Genomic DNA, 10,062 nt, shown 5'->3' on the forward strand with positions numbered 1-10,062 from the left:
ACAGAGCAACCGCTCAATTAACGCTCTGTGTTTCTCAGCAATCCTTTGCTACCCTTGTTGGGCTTGGTGTTCCTTTCCACAGCACATCTTGCTGTGTTTAGTCGTACTTCAGTCAGTTGTAATTTGCACTTCATCTTTAATGTGAGTATTTCCACGTGACTCTACAGATACTAACTAGCAAAGTCTCAGAGGATGATTCTGGAGCAGGTGACTGACGTGTATCCCTTTTTCAAGGACTGTAAATAAATGTTGTAATTCTGTGAGTAAAGAAATCTCAAACTTGGGCTTAGTGTTGGTAACATTTTCTCTCTCTTTTTTTTTGTTTTTTTTTTTTTATTCCCAGAAGCACAGGATCTTTTGCAGCTGTTACCTTGTAAGTTATAACCCACCACTCAGAAACCTGACTTGTATAAAGACTGCGAAAATGGAAGGGCTTGGGAATTTAACGAACAAACAAATCAGGTTCCTCTGAACCCAAGGACAAGTGACCTCAAAGCATCATGGACAACCATGTAAAATAGAATGTAGCAGCCATTTATTAGTAAAAACAAAACAACAAAAAAAAAATCAAAAAATGCCTGTCCTGGATCTTTTTTGGTGGTACCAAAGTTTAAGTCTTTGTGTTTTTAGAAGGACTACTGAACTTGATAGAGGAAATGCTTTTGATGAATCGTACAGATAAGCTGTGAAAGGAACTGCCGATCCTTTCAACGCCACAAACACTGACAACATCTGCCAGTTCATCTTTTGCTTTTGAATAGTGATTGTTTTATGGAAAGAAATGCGCGTCTTACCAGATGGGCCAGAACCACATTTGGATGGATGGATGGATGGATAGAGCAGCGTTAGCCATACACAGTGCTTTTTAAAAGCAGACTGGAAATTCTCACACCCCTCTCCCTTGGTCCCTTCCTCCTCTGGTATTTTGCCTGCTGTATGAATTAAGATTGTACTCCTCTGGAAATATTTTACAATTTAATATTGAGTGTAATTAAGAATATAATCACTGTTATCAAAAAAGGTATTTAACACTGTTGTAGTTTCTTTATCATTCATGTGGATAAAAAGTCTATAATAAAAAAAAGAAAACTATGAGATAATAGTTGAGCTTCCCTGTAATTTAATGCTATACTTACTCCACTAAAGAAAAGAGCCAGGAAATTTAGCCCCAGGAACATCTTTTTAGAAGTATTTTAATTCACAAATGATGTGCTGGAGTATTTCATGGCAGAAATCCTCTGCCTCTGGTTATTTAGTAAATGTTTGGAAGTAGATTTAGTGGAATTTCGGGAAGTGCCTTGTGGATCCACAGAAATAAAGGGAGACGTATACCAAAGTCAGGCGACTTTTGAAGACTGCAGCCTTAGTCTTCCAGGTCTTTTCCTGATGGTGTGCAACACCCTGATTGCCAGGGCTTCCCTGAGTGGAATTCGTCTTTGTGCAAAAGGTCTCAATCCCAAGCACGGTGTCATCCCTGAGCGCACAACTGTGCAGAGGATCGCCCACACCAGTACGGCACCACCAGCATCAGAAAGCAGTTTCAGCCGCTCCGGGCATTTGCATGTATCGCAGAGTTGCGCTCTCAGTATTGCCCTTGTTCCCAGCAAATCCCCAGGAGATTATATCAGCTGGCTTTACAGTTCCTTGGTGGAGCCCGACAGATCTGGAAGGCAGGGGAGGAAGGGTGCAGCCTGTTTACGTGCCTTTCCCTGCGTGGTTTTCTCCTGTAGTAGGTGAACTGACGAGACTCCGATGACACGACTCACTGAACTGGCAGCATTATGGCTTTCGCAGCGTGGAAAAAAAGCAATGAAAGCGCCAGAAAAGCTGGACCAGGTCAGCCCACAAGTTCATCTGTGCCAGTACCCTGTTGTCAATAGCAGATGAAATCAGATACTTTGTGAAGGCACGCAAGCAGTTAGAGATATTTTCCCAGAATGTTGTTTTAGCATCTAATGATTTGCAGCTCATGGGTTTTCTGATCTAGACATGATGTCTTGTTTTTAATAACCCTTGATGGATTTTTTTTTCTTCTGTGAACTCATCCAGTGACTTTTTAAAACCCAGGCACGCTTTTAGCAGCTTACAGCATCCTGTGGCAATAAGCTCCGCAGCTTAAATACAGGTTGTGAGAAAAAAAAATAAAACAGCTTCTGATGTTTGGAGCTGCCACCTGTTAGTCTCATTTTAGGCCCTGGGCTTCTTGTACTGGGTGAGACAAGTTGCCAGTTGATTATTGGCAATCCCTGTCCATCTTCCCCATGCCAGTCGTGATTTCATGGGTGTCTATCGAGCCTTTTCCATTGTCTTTTTTTCCAGGTTGAAGAGTCGTAGTCATCCCTCCAACAGAAGCAGTCCCATAGCTTTGTAGCCTTCATGTACCTTTTCCTGATCAGCTATATCCTTAGCGAGATAGGGAATTAGCTGCATATTCAGGGTACAGGATACTATGTAGATTATAGTACAGAATGACTTGATGATATTTTCTGTGATGAATGAGCTCAACTGTAGTGTCGCGGTAAAACATCTTACCACTATAGATCAAAAATTTTGCCCAGACATAAAGTAATCCTGTTGCTCAGTAAGAAATTACTGCTCTAATGGCTTCTGAGTGCCAGAGCTCCTGGATGTGGTCAGGCGTGCAGAGTAACCCGTTGTCCCTCACCATTTAAGAACCAGCCTGTTCAAGCCCAGGAGCAGACTTGAAGGATCTACAGCAGATTTATTTGTTTTCTACTTTCTGCTCGGTAGTGTTCAGCCCATCACATTGCCCAGTGACTTTCCACAGCAAGTAGTACGTCCATATGTTGTTGAAGTTGTGAAACTGTGTTTTAAATGTGTAGCTCACACAAATAGTTGCATGGATGTGCAACTATTATGTTTCAAATTGAACATTCAAACTTGAAATGTCCAATTTGCACTTGGTTCGTTATGCTAACCCCCCCAGTCACAAAATGGAAACGCCCCTTGTCTGGTCTGTAACTGATTGACAGACCACAACTGCAGGTGTTAAGATAGGACGTAGGTCTCAGAATTAAGCGTGGATGAAGTGTTTTGAATTAAAAAATCATCCCTCACGCTGATAAAGCTCAAGAACACGATCCTAGAAAACAAATGCAGAGCAGCCACCACCTAAACAAATCTACTTCAGTAAACATCCAGGGAAGCTTCTTATCACCGGTTGCTTTTTGTTTGCTTTCCTCTTGCACCAAAGTTTGTACACATTAAAGTGATAAGGATCCCATTAAACACTTGTGTTCCACGGACTCAACCCTCAACATTTCCACCAGCTGGCGTCGTAAAGAAAAAAAGGATACTGGAAGATTTATCTGGTAGTTGATATGGTTGTATACGCAGTATGCATACCCTAAGGCTTTGTCTATACTAATGTTCCCCTGTACTTGAACTCAGGTATATAGTTAAATCATTGCAGTGGCCTGGCAGGGTTGTGTTTGAGCCCACCGATGTCCTGGGGAGCAGTTCCTGGCATGGATGGCGCGTCAAGCCAGACACCACAGTCTTTCCCAACAGCAATTTGGATTTGGCCACCCTGAGCTGAAAGGTAAGGATTTAGCAGTGGACTTGGCAGCGTTAGGTTAATGGTTGGACTGGATGATCTTAAAGGTCTTTTGCAACCTAAACTATTCTATGCTTCTATGATTTCGTGGTGTGGGTGCAGCTTTTCGGTGCCATGTGGGAATGGTCCCAGCCACAGTTAATTTACTGGTGTAGGATAGCCCGTATTGTTGCGTTTCTTAATAAAAAATTAATGTCAGAGTGGAAAAAAACCATTCAGCTTTTCTTACACAGCGTGCAGCTTGTCAACACCTTTAAGAAACCTGCATGGTTGACCAAATATTACTTCTACAGCAGTTACCAAAAGAGAGGCAAAAGGTAATAGCTGTATTACGGATCTTTGGTTTAGCCTTTCTTTCATCAAAATCCCCTGAGAATGGCAAAACCCATAGCACAGGCTACACATTGAGCTGTGATTTGAATTTTCCTGGGTGCTCGAATGAACAATAAATAGATACAGAAAGCTCAGTAGCGATTGACAGTCCTTCTTTTTCCACAGAGTTGGGTTTCCATGAACTGCCCACGTCTCCAAACTGCTTTGATCTCTGTCCCTCAGACGCAGTGGTGCTTCTCCAGGACTTACGACTTACCTCGTTTGCTTCTGAGATAATTCAGCACAGTTATTTATGGTGGTAAAGAAGTGCACCAAGCAAAAGCATGGAGGTACGTGCTTGCCCTTACTCGAGAGCATGGGAACAGACCTTCTCTCAGGAGCCTACTTTTAGGTACCTTCAAGCCATCTCCCTCAAAGACCTTTATTTACCTTTTGTCAACCTTGTTCTGAAGTGGCAGGTGAAATCCAGTGAATCCTGAACAAGTTATTTGAAACGGACAGCATATGTGAGCACTTACTGCTCTTGAGATCAGTCATACTGACAAATAAATTCCTTGATTATTACAAAAAGTTATTCCCGCATGAATGGGGCCAATTAACAAAGGTGTTAGAGCAAAGATTTGGAAGTTTTGTCTGAACTGGGTATGGCAAGCAGGATAAGGCCCTGCTAATGAACAGTAAATAAAATCTCTGCACATTTTTTGTGCTACTGATCAGCTCTTGACTGTTCCTTTGACTTTTGTCTTCTGTAAGGGATTAAAGTTCAGGTTCCCTCAAAATTTATTCTTCCTTTTTCATAAATTTTATGTAAAACTTCAAGGCACTTGTGCCAAAAGTTTTGTATAAATTTGGTAGTATACAAAAAATAGCATCTTCTCAGCAAACCTGTATTTTTTAGGCTATATCAACAAGCAATTAACAAAACCAAAGCCTAGCATTTGCTCTGACCCTCTTGGATAACCACTTTTACCCCACTGGCTTTCAAAGCAGAATCACTCTGCTAAGCAAAACGGTTGGGAGAGCTCCTGTAGGACACCTCACTATTTTCCTATCATCTTCTCTAGCTCTTTTTCCTCTAAGGGGTTTGTCCATGGAGTTTATGCCCAGATAAGCATAGCAGGGGGGTTGGAACTAGATGATCTTTAAAGTCCCTTCCAACCCAAACCATGCTTTGAGTCTGTGATTCTAAATGTATTTTGACACAATTTTACTCAGCTGGCTTGGATTATTCAGTACATTTTTGAGCGGGCTTTTTTTCACTATACTAAGATTATCCTTGATACATACGCTGATATAAAGTGTTTCATCTCCAAACTACTAGCCAAGTATTCACTAATAAATCCCAGAGCAGGTAAATAACCTACAGCCATACTAAGAAGCTCAGGCCCTGCATATGGCTCGGATCCTTGCGCCCTGTGGCATGTTTCTCTGCAGCCACATGCACACTTGGCTGGTTGCCGTGGTCTCACTGGGTTTGTTTTATCTGTGCTGGCAGTTTGCTGTGGTGGACTGCACCCAATCCGCGTGAGATAAGATGTTCCTGCAGGAAAGAGCTGCCTCCTCCTCCACCACAGCTCCCCACTCTTTGATCTCAAGCTTCTCCACAAAACTGAGTTTGGAGTGAGGTGGATACTGGGATAAAAAAGAAAAAAAAAATCAAGACATTATAGATCCTCCTCCAGGAATGTTCAAAGCATCCCATTGCTTTTTCCTTAATGTCTCCAGAAGTTCACTGAAAGTGAATTTCGATTCACAAGAGACGTTTGCGGAGAAGAACATGTTCCAGATGCTTCCATCATGTCTTCACACTGGGCACGTACAAGGGATGGAGATCTACCATGTAGATGTCCAGTGGCTTGCAAGAGTGAGGTCTGCCATGTATTTAGCATCTTTTCCCCTCAGGGCACGGTCTGAATACTGTGAGAAGTCAGTAAAGAGACTCCCATTGACTCTGGTGAGCTTTGGATCAGACTCAAAATCACAAATGGGTTTCACAAAGCAATTTAGGTTTTGGTTTGAGCTTTCTGTTTGTTTGATAAAGAAGGAAAGCACTGGCATCTGCCCGAATGGAAAGTCCTCCCTTCTCAGGAAGTCTTTTGTGCCGTATACAGCATGGAAATGGTTTTTAACATCATGCTTGCTCTGGCTCAAAGCCAAATAAAAAGCCAGTGATGCCCTGGAGGAGGGAGAAAAGGTACTTACATACCGAGTGTCCTCCTCTATGGGTGGTACAGAATGGATAATAGATGTGTGGCTTAGCCAAGAATATACCTGTGTATATCTGCAGGCCTGCTCTCCGCTGCTCACATAAAATCTATTTTATGTAGTTCATTCACTGTTTTCTTACGCCATAGAGGAAAATTCACAGCCATGGTCATTATCTAAATGTGCTTGGTGATTTGGACTGTGGATATCTGAAACCCTGCCAAGCAATATCCAGAGGATTTGGAGAGGTGCTTTGGTCCTGTTTGATACTAGCAGTGAGGCAAGAGGAGCTGAAATTGTTTTGCGGCTATTTGTCTAGGCACAGCAGAAAAATGCGTCAATCTCTATTGTTAGTTTTGAAATACCTGCCAGTCTGGAGTGTATTAATGTATTCTGTGTGAACGTATTAATGATAAAAAGAGTCTCCACCCTAGGGCACCACTCCTTCTCTGATCACAAAGCACAGGTAATCACATTTTTTCACAAGATAACTCAGTGCAGTTGCCAGCTCAGCTCCAGTCTGGCAGTAAGGACTAGGGGCTTTTGCAGAGCAAAACAAAGTCCAGATCTGCGGAGATGTGACTTCTCTAGCAGAGGCATGGGAAGAGGTGGGTGCTGCAGAACAAGATTGATGAGATCCTCCTGCCCGTGGTGTAGTGAAGAACAGCTAAGCCAGGCTGCAAGAAATGCCAAAAATGAAGCACGTTTGAAACCCAACCCTAAACTGGCCATCGCCAATTAACACCACCAGCTCCTTAAATTCCTACCTTGTTCCTTTCAGTGTGAAGAGCCAGGTAGAGCCAGGTCGGTCTGCGTAACACCCAAAAAGCAAGGACGGGGCTCAGACTTACCGTGGTCCCGTAGTCACCCCTTGGCCTGGAGTCATCTCAGCTGGTGGGGTTCCCTTGCTTGGAGAGCACCCAAACGACGGGGCGGCCTGCCCCCTCCACCCAGCCTGCTGGAGGACACCCAAAAGCACCGCTCTTGGGACATGGTATGTTTCTGCAGTGACTCCTGAACACAAACTACAGAGGCAATTTCGCTGGAGGAGTTCATGCAGTCGTAGCACGCCAGAAGGAGCCCAGCGCTGGAGGGGAGCTCTGGCAGACCTCTGGGTGGAGTGCAGCTGTGTCTCCGGCTCCACCAGAAAGATCCTGAAAGGAATTGCTTAAGAAGGGGATGTTGAGTAAAGCCTCTGATCCACCTCCACAGTTTATTGATTGGCTATAAACGGAAGAGATTATTCTGCCCTAATAAAAACCACAAAGAGAAGCAAGCAATCAACAGAGGCAAATGAAGTGAGCAATTCAGCTGAAACCCTTCAGACCAGCTTTACTTTCATGCAAGCTCTTAGCAGCACGATGCTGATGGAAGGATCTCCAGCAGTCACAAGGTAATCCAGAAATTTGTAATCCTATTCTGCTCTAGATTTAAATTACCATGCCTTATGTTCTTAACTTTTTTTCAAGCTGAAGGGCAAGACTGAGGTGCTCCTTAGGACATTTTACTGATGTGACAAAAAGAGATTGTATCATGGGGGGCTGGAGGACCCTGTAGTAAGCAAGCGATCTTCCATTTTCAAGAACACTCAGCCCAGCTCTCCCTGCACGAGGGGAAATTTCACATGAGATCCTGAAACAGCCTCTGGGCCAGTATTTCAGCTTTTTCGCAGACAGGCACACATGCACTAATGGATAAGGGGCAAAGCCTGGACAGTTTACGTAGCTACAAAATCATGCTGCCTGATTTTGCTGCCCAAGCTTTATAAAGTTAGGAGTTGTTGCAGATCCCTCTGATTCATGTCATGTACGGTATTTCAGTCTGAGCAGCATTTCAGAGCTGGTGTCATTCTTTGTATAAATGTGAGCATGGGTTTGGCTTGGCTGTTTTCCTATAGGGTTGTATGTTCTTCAATCACTTGCTTTGTTCTTACACAACCTATGGCTACACAGATTTTTCACAATAATTCCATTTTAAGTTAAGTTTATTGATGCAAAGAGAGTAGAATTTAAAGTGCAACACGTAAGACTTTAGATACTAGTTCTTTTTATACCTGAGAACATATTGGCAGACAATTTATTCTTGTGTTTATTAACTGGATGTCATCAGGATACATCCTGTGACTCTGCATTTTATTTCTATTCTGGAAAAGGAGCTAGAGTAGAATAAAATAATGGTTGGAAATCTGCATATCACACATGCAAGCTGGAAATACGTGAGTGCTTGTGTGTGTGTCCATGGTTGTGTGGCAGTATTAGGACAAGGTGACACCTGAATCTGACTTGAGCACTTGCTTTTTAGCCATTATAGTTTCCAGCAGTAAGGCATGTTACAGTTTTAAGCTTCTACAAGAGGAATATTATCATAAAACCAAGAGGCAGGATGCGTCCTTGAAATTCCCAGCCATGCCACAGACTCTCTGACCAATGTAAGACAAAGTGTTAGCCTCAGTTTCCCTATCTCGACAGTAGGTTAATGATCCATCCCTGCCTCACATGCTTGCTGTGAAGAGAGCTTCACCCCCCATTTTGAGAAACTCGGTGCTTGGGTGAGGGTTTTGGTAACAAACAACATTGCTGTGGTAACGTAATGTTGTTATTTGCCACAAAGCAAGAAATTGTATATTGGGCCCCCATCATTTTTCCATCTAGTTGTTGATTATTCCTAGTTACTTCCTTATGTGATGGCTGAGATTATTTTACAGGAGCTAAGCACTCCAATTCTGGAGGCAGTGAAAGAAAAGATATCACCTGGGCTTGAGAAACTTGGGCTCAGTTATCTTTTCTGCTAAAGTCTCCCTCTGTGTCCTGGGGCAAATTGGCAGGGATTAGATAAAAGTGTGTGCTAGATGCGCTGGAGCGTGATGCCAACGTGCTTGTCTGTGCCAAGATTAGATGCTGTAGACAAACATGAAGTCAAACTCAAGGCACCTGGGGAAGTTCGTTGCCTTAAGAGAGACATTCAGGTTTTTTGATGTCAAATTAATGCCGATAGCTGAATGTACCTCACAAGGAAGTTGTAAAGATAATTCACGTTAGGGATGGTGAAATACTTGGCGTAAATGGGTTTAACATAAATGTGCTGGGTTTGAACATTAAACTGCGATCTGCATGTCTGTTGGCTTTCTTTTTCAGGATGGTTCGTGCTGGTGAAGAAGGTTTCCGCAGCACAGTGGTTTCCAAGGAAGAAGGTGCTTTCTTTTCCTGTTTGTTAGCATTTTAAATCAGTTTGGTGTTACTTGTGTGGCGACACTACTGAGGCGCCAAGCAACAGCAGTGTTATCAAGTATGTAAGATTAGCAGATAGAGAGTGTTGGATGGGCTCAAAAGGAATGAATGAACCAACCATTTCTGTTGGAGTTTTAGAGAGGGAAGAATGCTGGAAATAAAAGGAGCTGCTGCAGCAGAAGAGAGGAGTGGGAAACTTGGAGGCAGGAGCAGATAGGGGACGTAAGCCAAATTTCACACCTTTAAGTTTGGAATTAAACCCAAGAGCCAAAAAGGATGGAAACTGAGCTTGATGAGGGTGGAAAGGGATGGAAAGTGCTGGCTAGAGAGGTAGTAAGACTCAGGATCCTGCTATGGCTTTACCGTGAATAGGTGGATAATATGTGGAAAACTTTGTTGTCTAACAGTGCAGGGCAGACTTTTCCACCCTCAGATCCATAGGGCTGGGTTTCCGCCCTGAAAAGCAGTTTTGGTTTGTACTTTGGTAGATAAAACCCACGAGTTAATTAACTGAGCTGTGAAATTTTTGAAGAAAAAGTAGATTCCCAGGAATGCCCTCCTAACTTGGAGCCGGTCACCCCGCTCCATCCATGGCTTGCAGCAGGACAATCAGTATTTGCAGCCTGTAACAACCTGGGGTCATTTCACAAAAGGTTGCATTTCTGAAAGGTATTTGTTGGCAAAACTCACCTGTGATTTCCACATTCTCTCCAAGGTTCA

Source organism: Pelecanus crispus, chromosome Z, assembly GCF_030463565.1.
Source record: "Pelecanus crispus isolate bPelCri1 chromosome Z, bPelCri1.pri, whole genome shotgun sequence".
Taxonomy (NCBI): domain Eukaryota; kingdom Metazoa; phylum Chordata; class Aves; order Pelecaniformes; family Pelecanidae; genus Pelecanus; species Pelecanus crispus.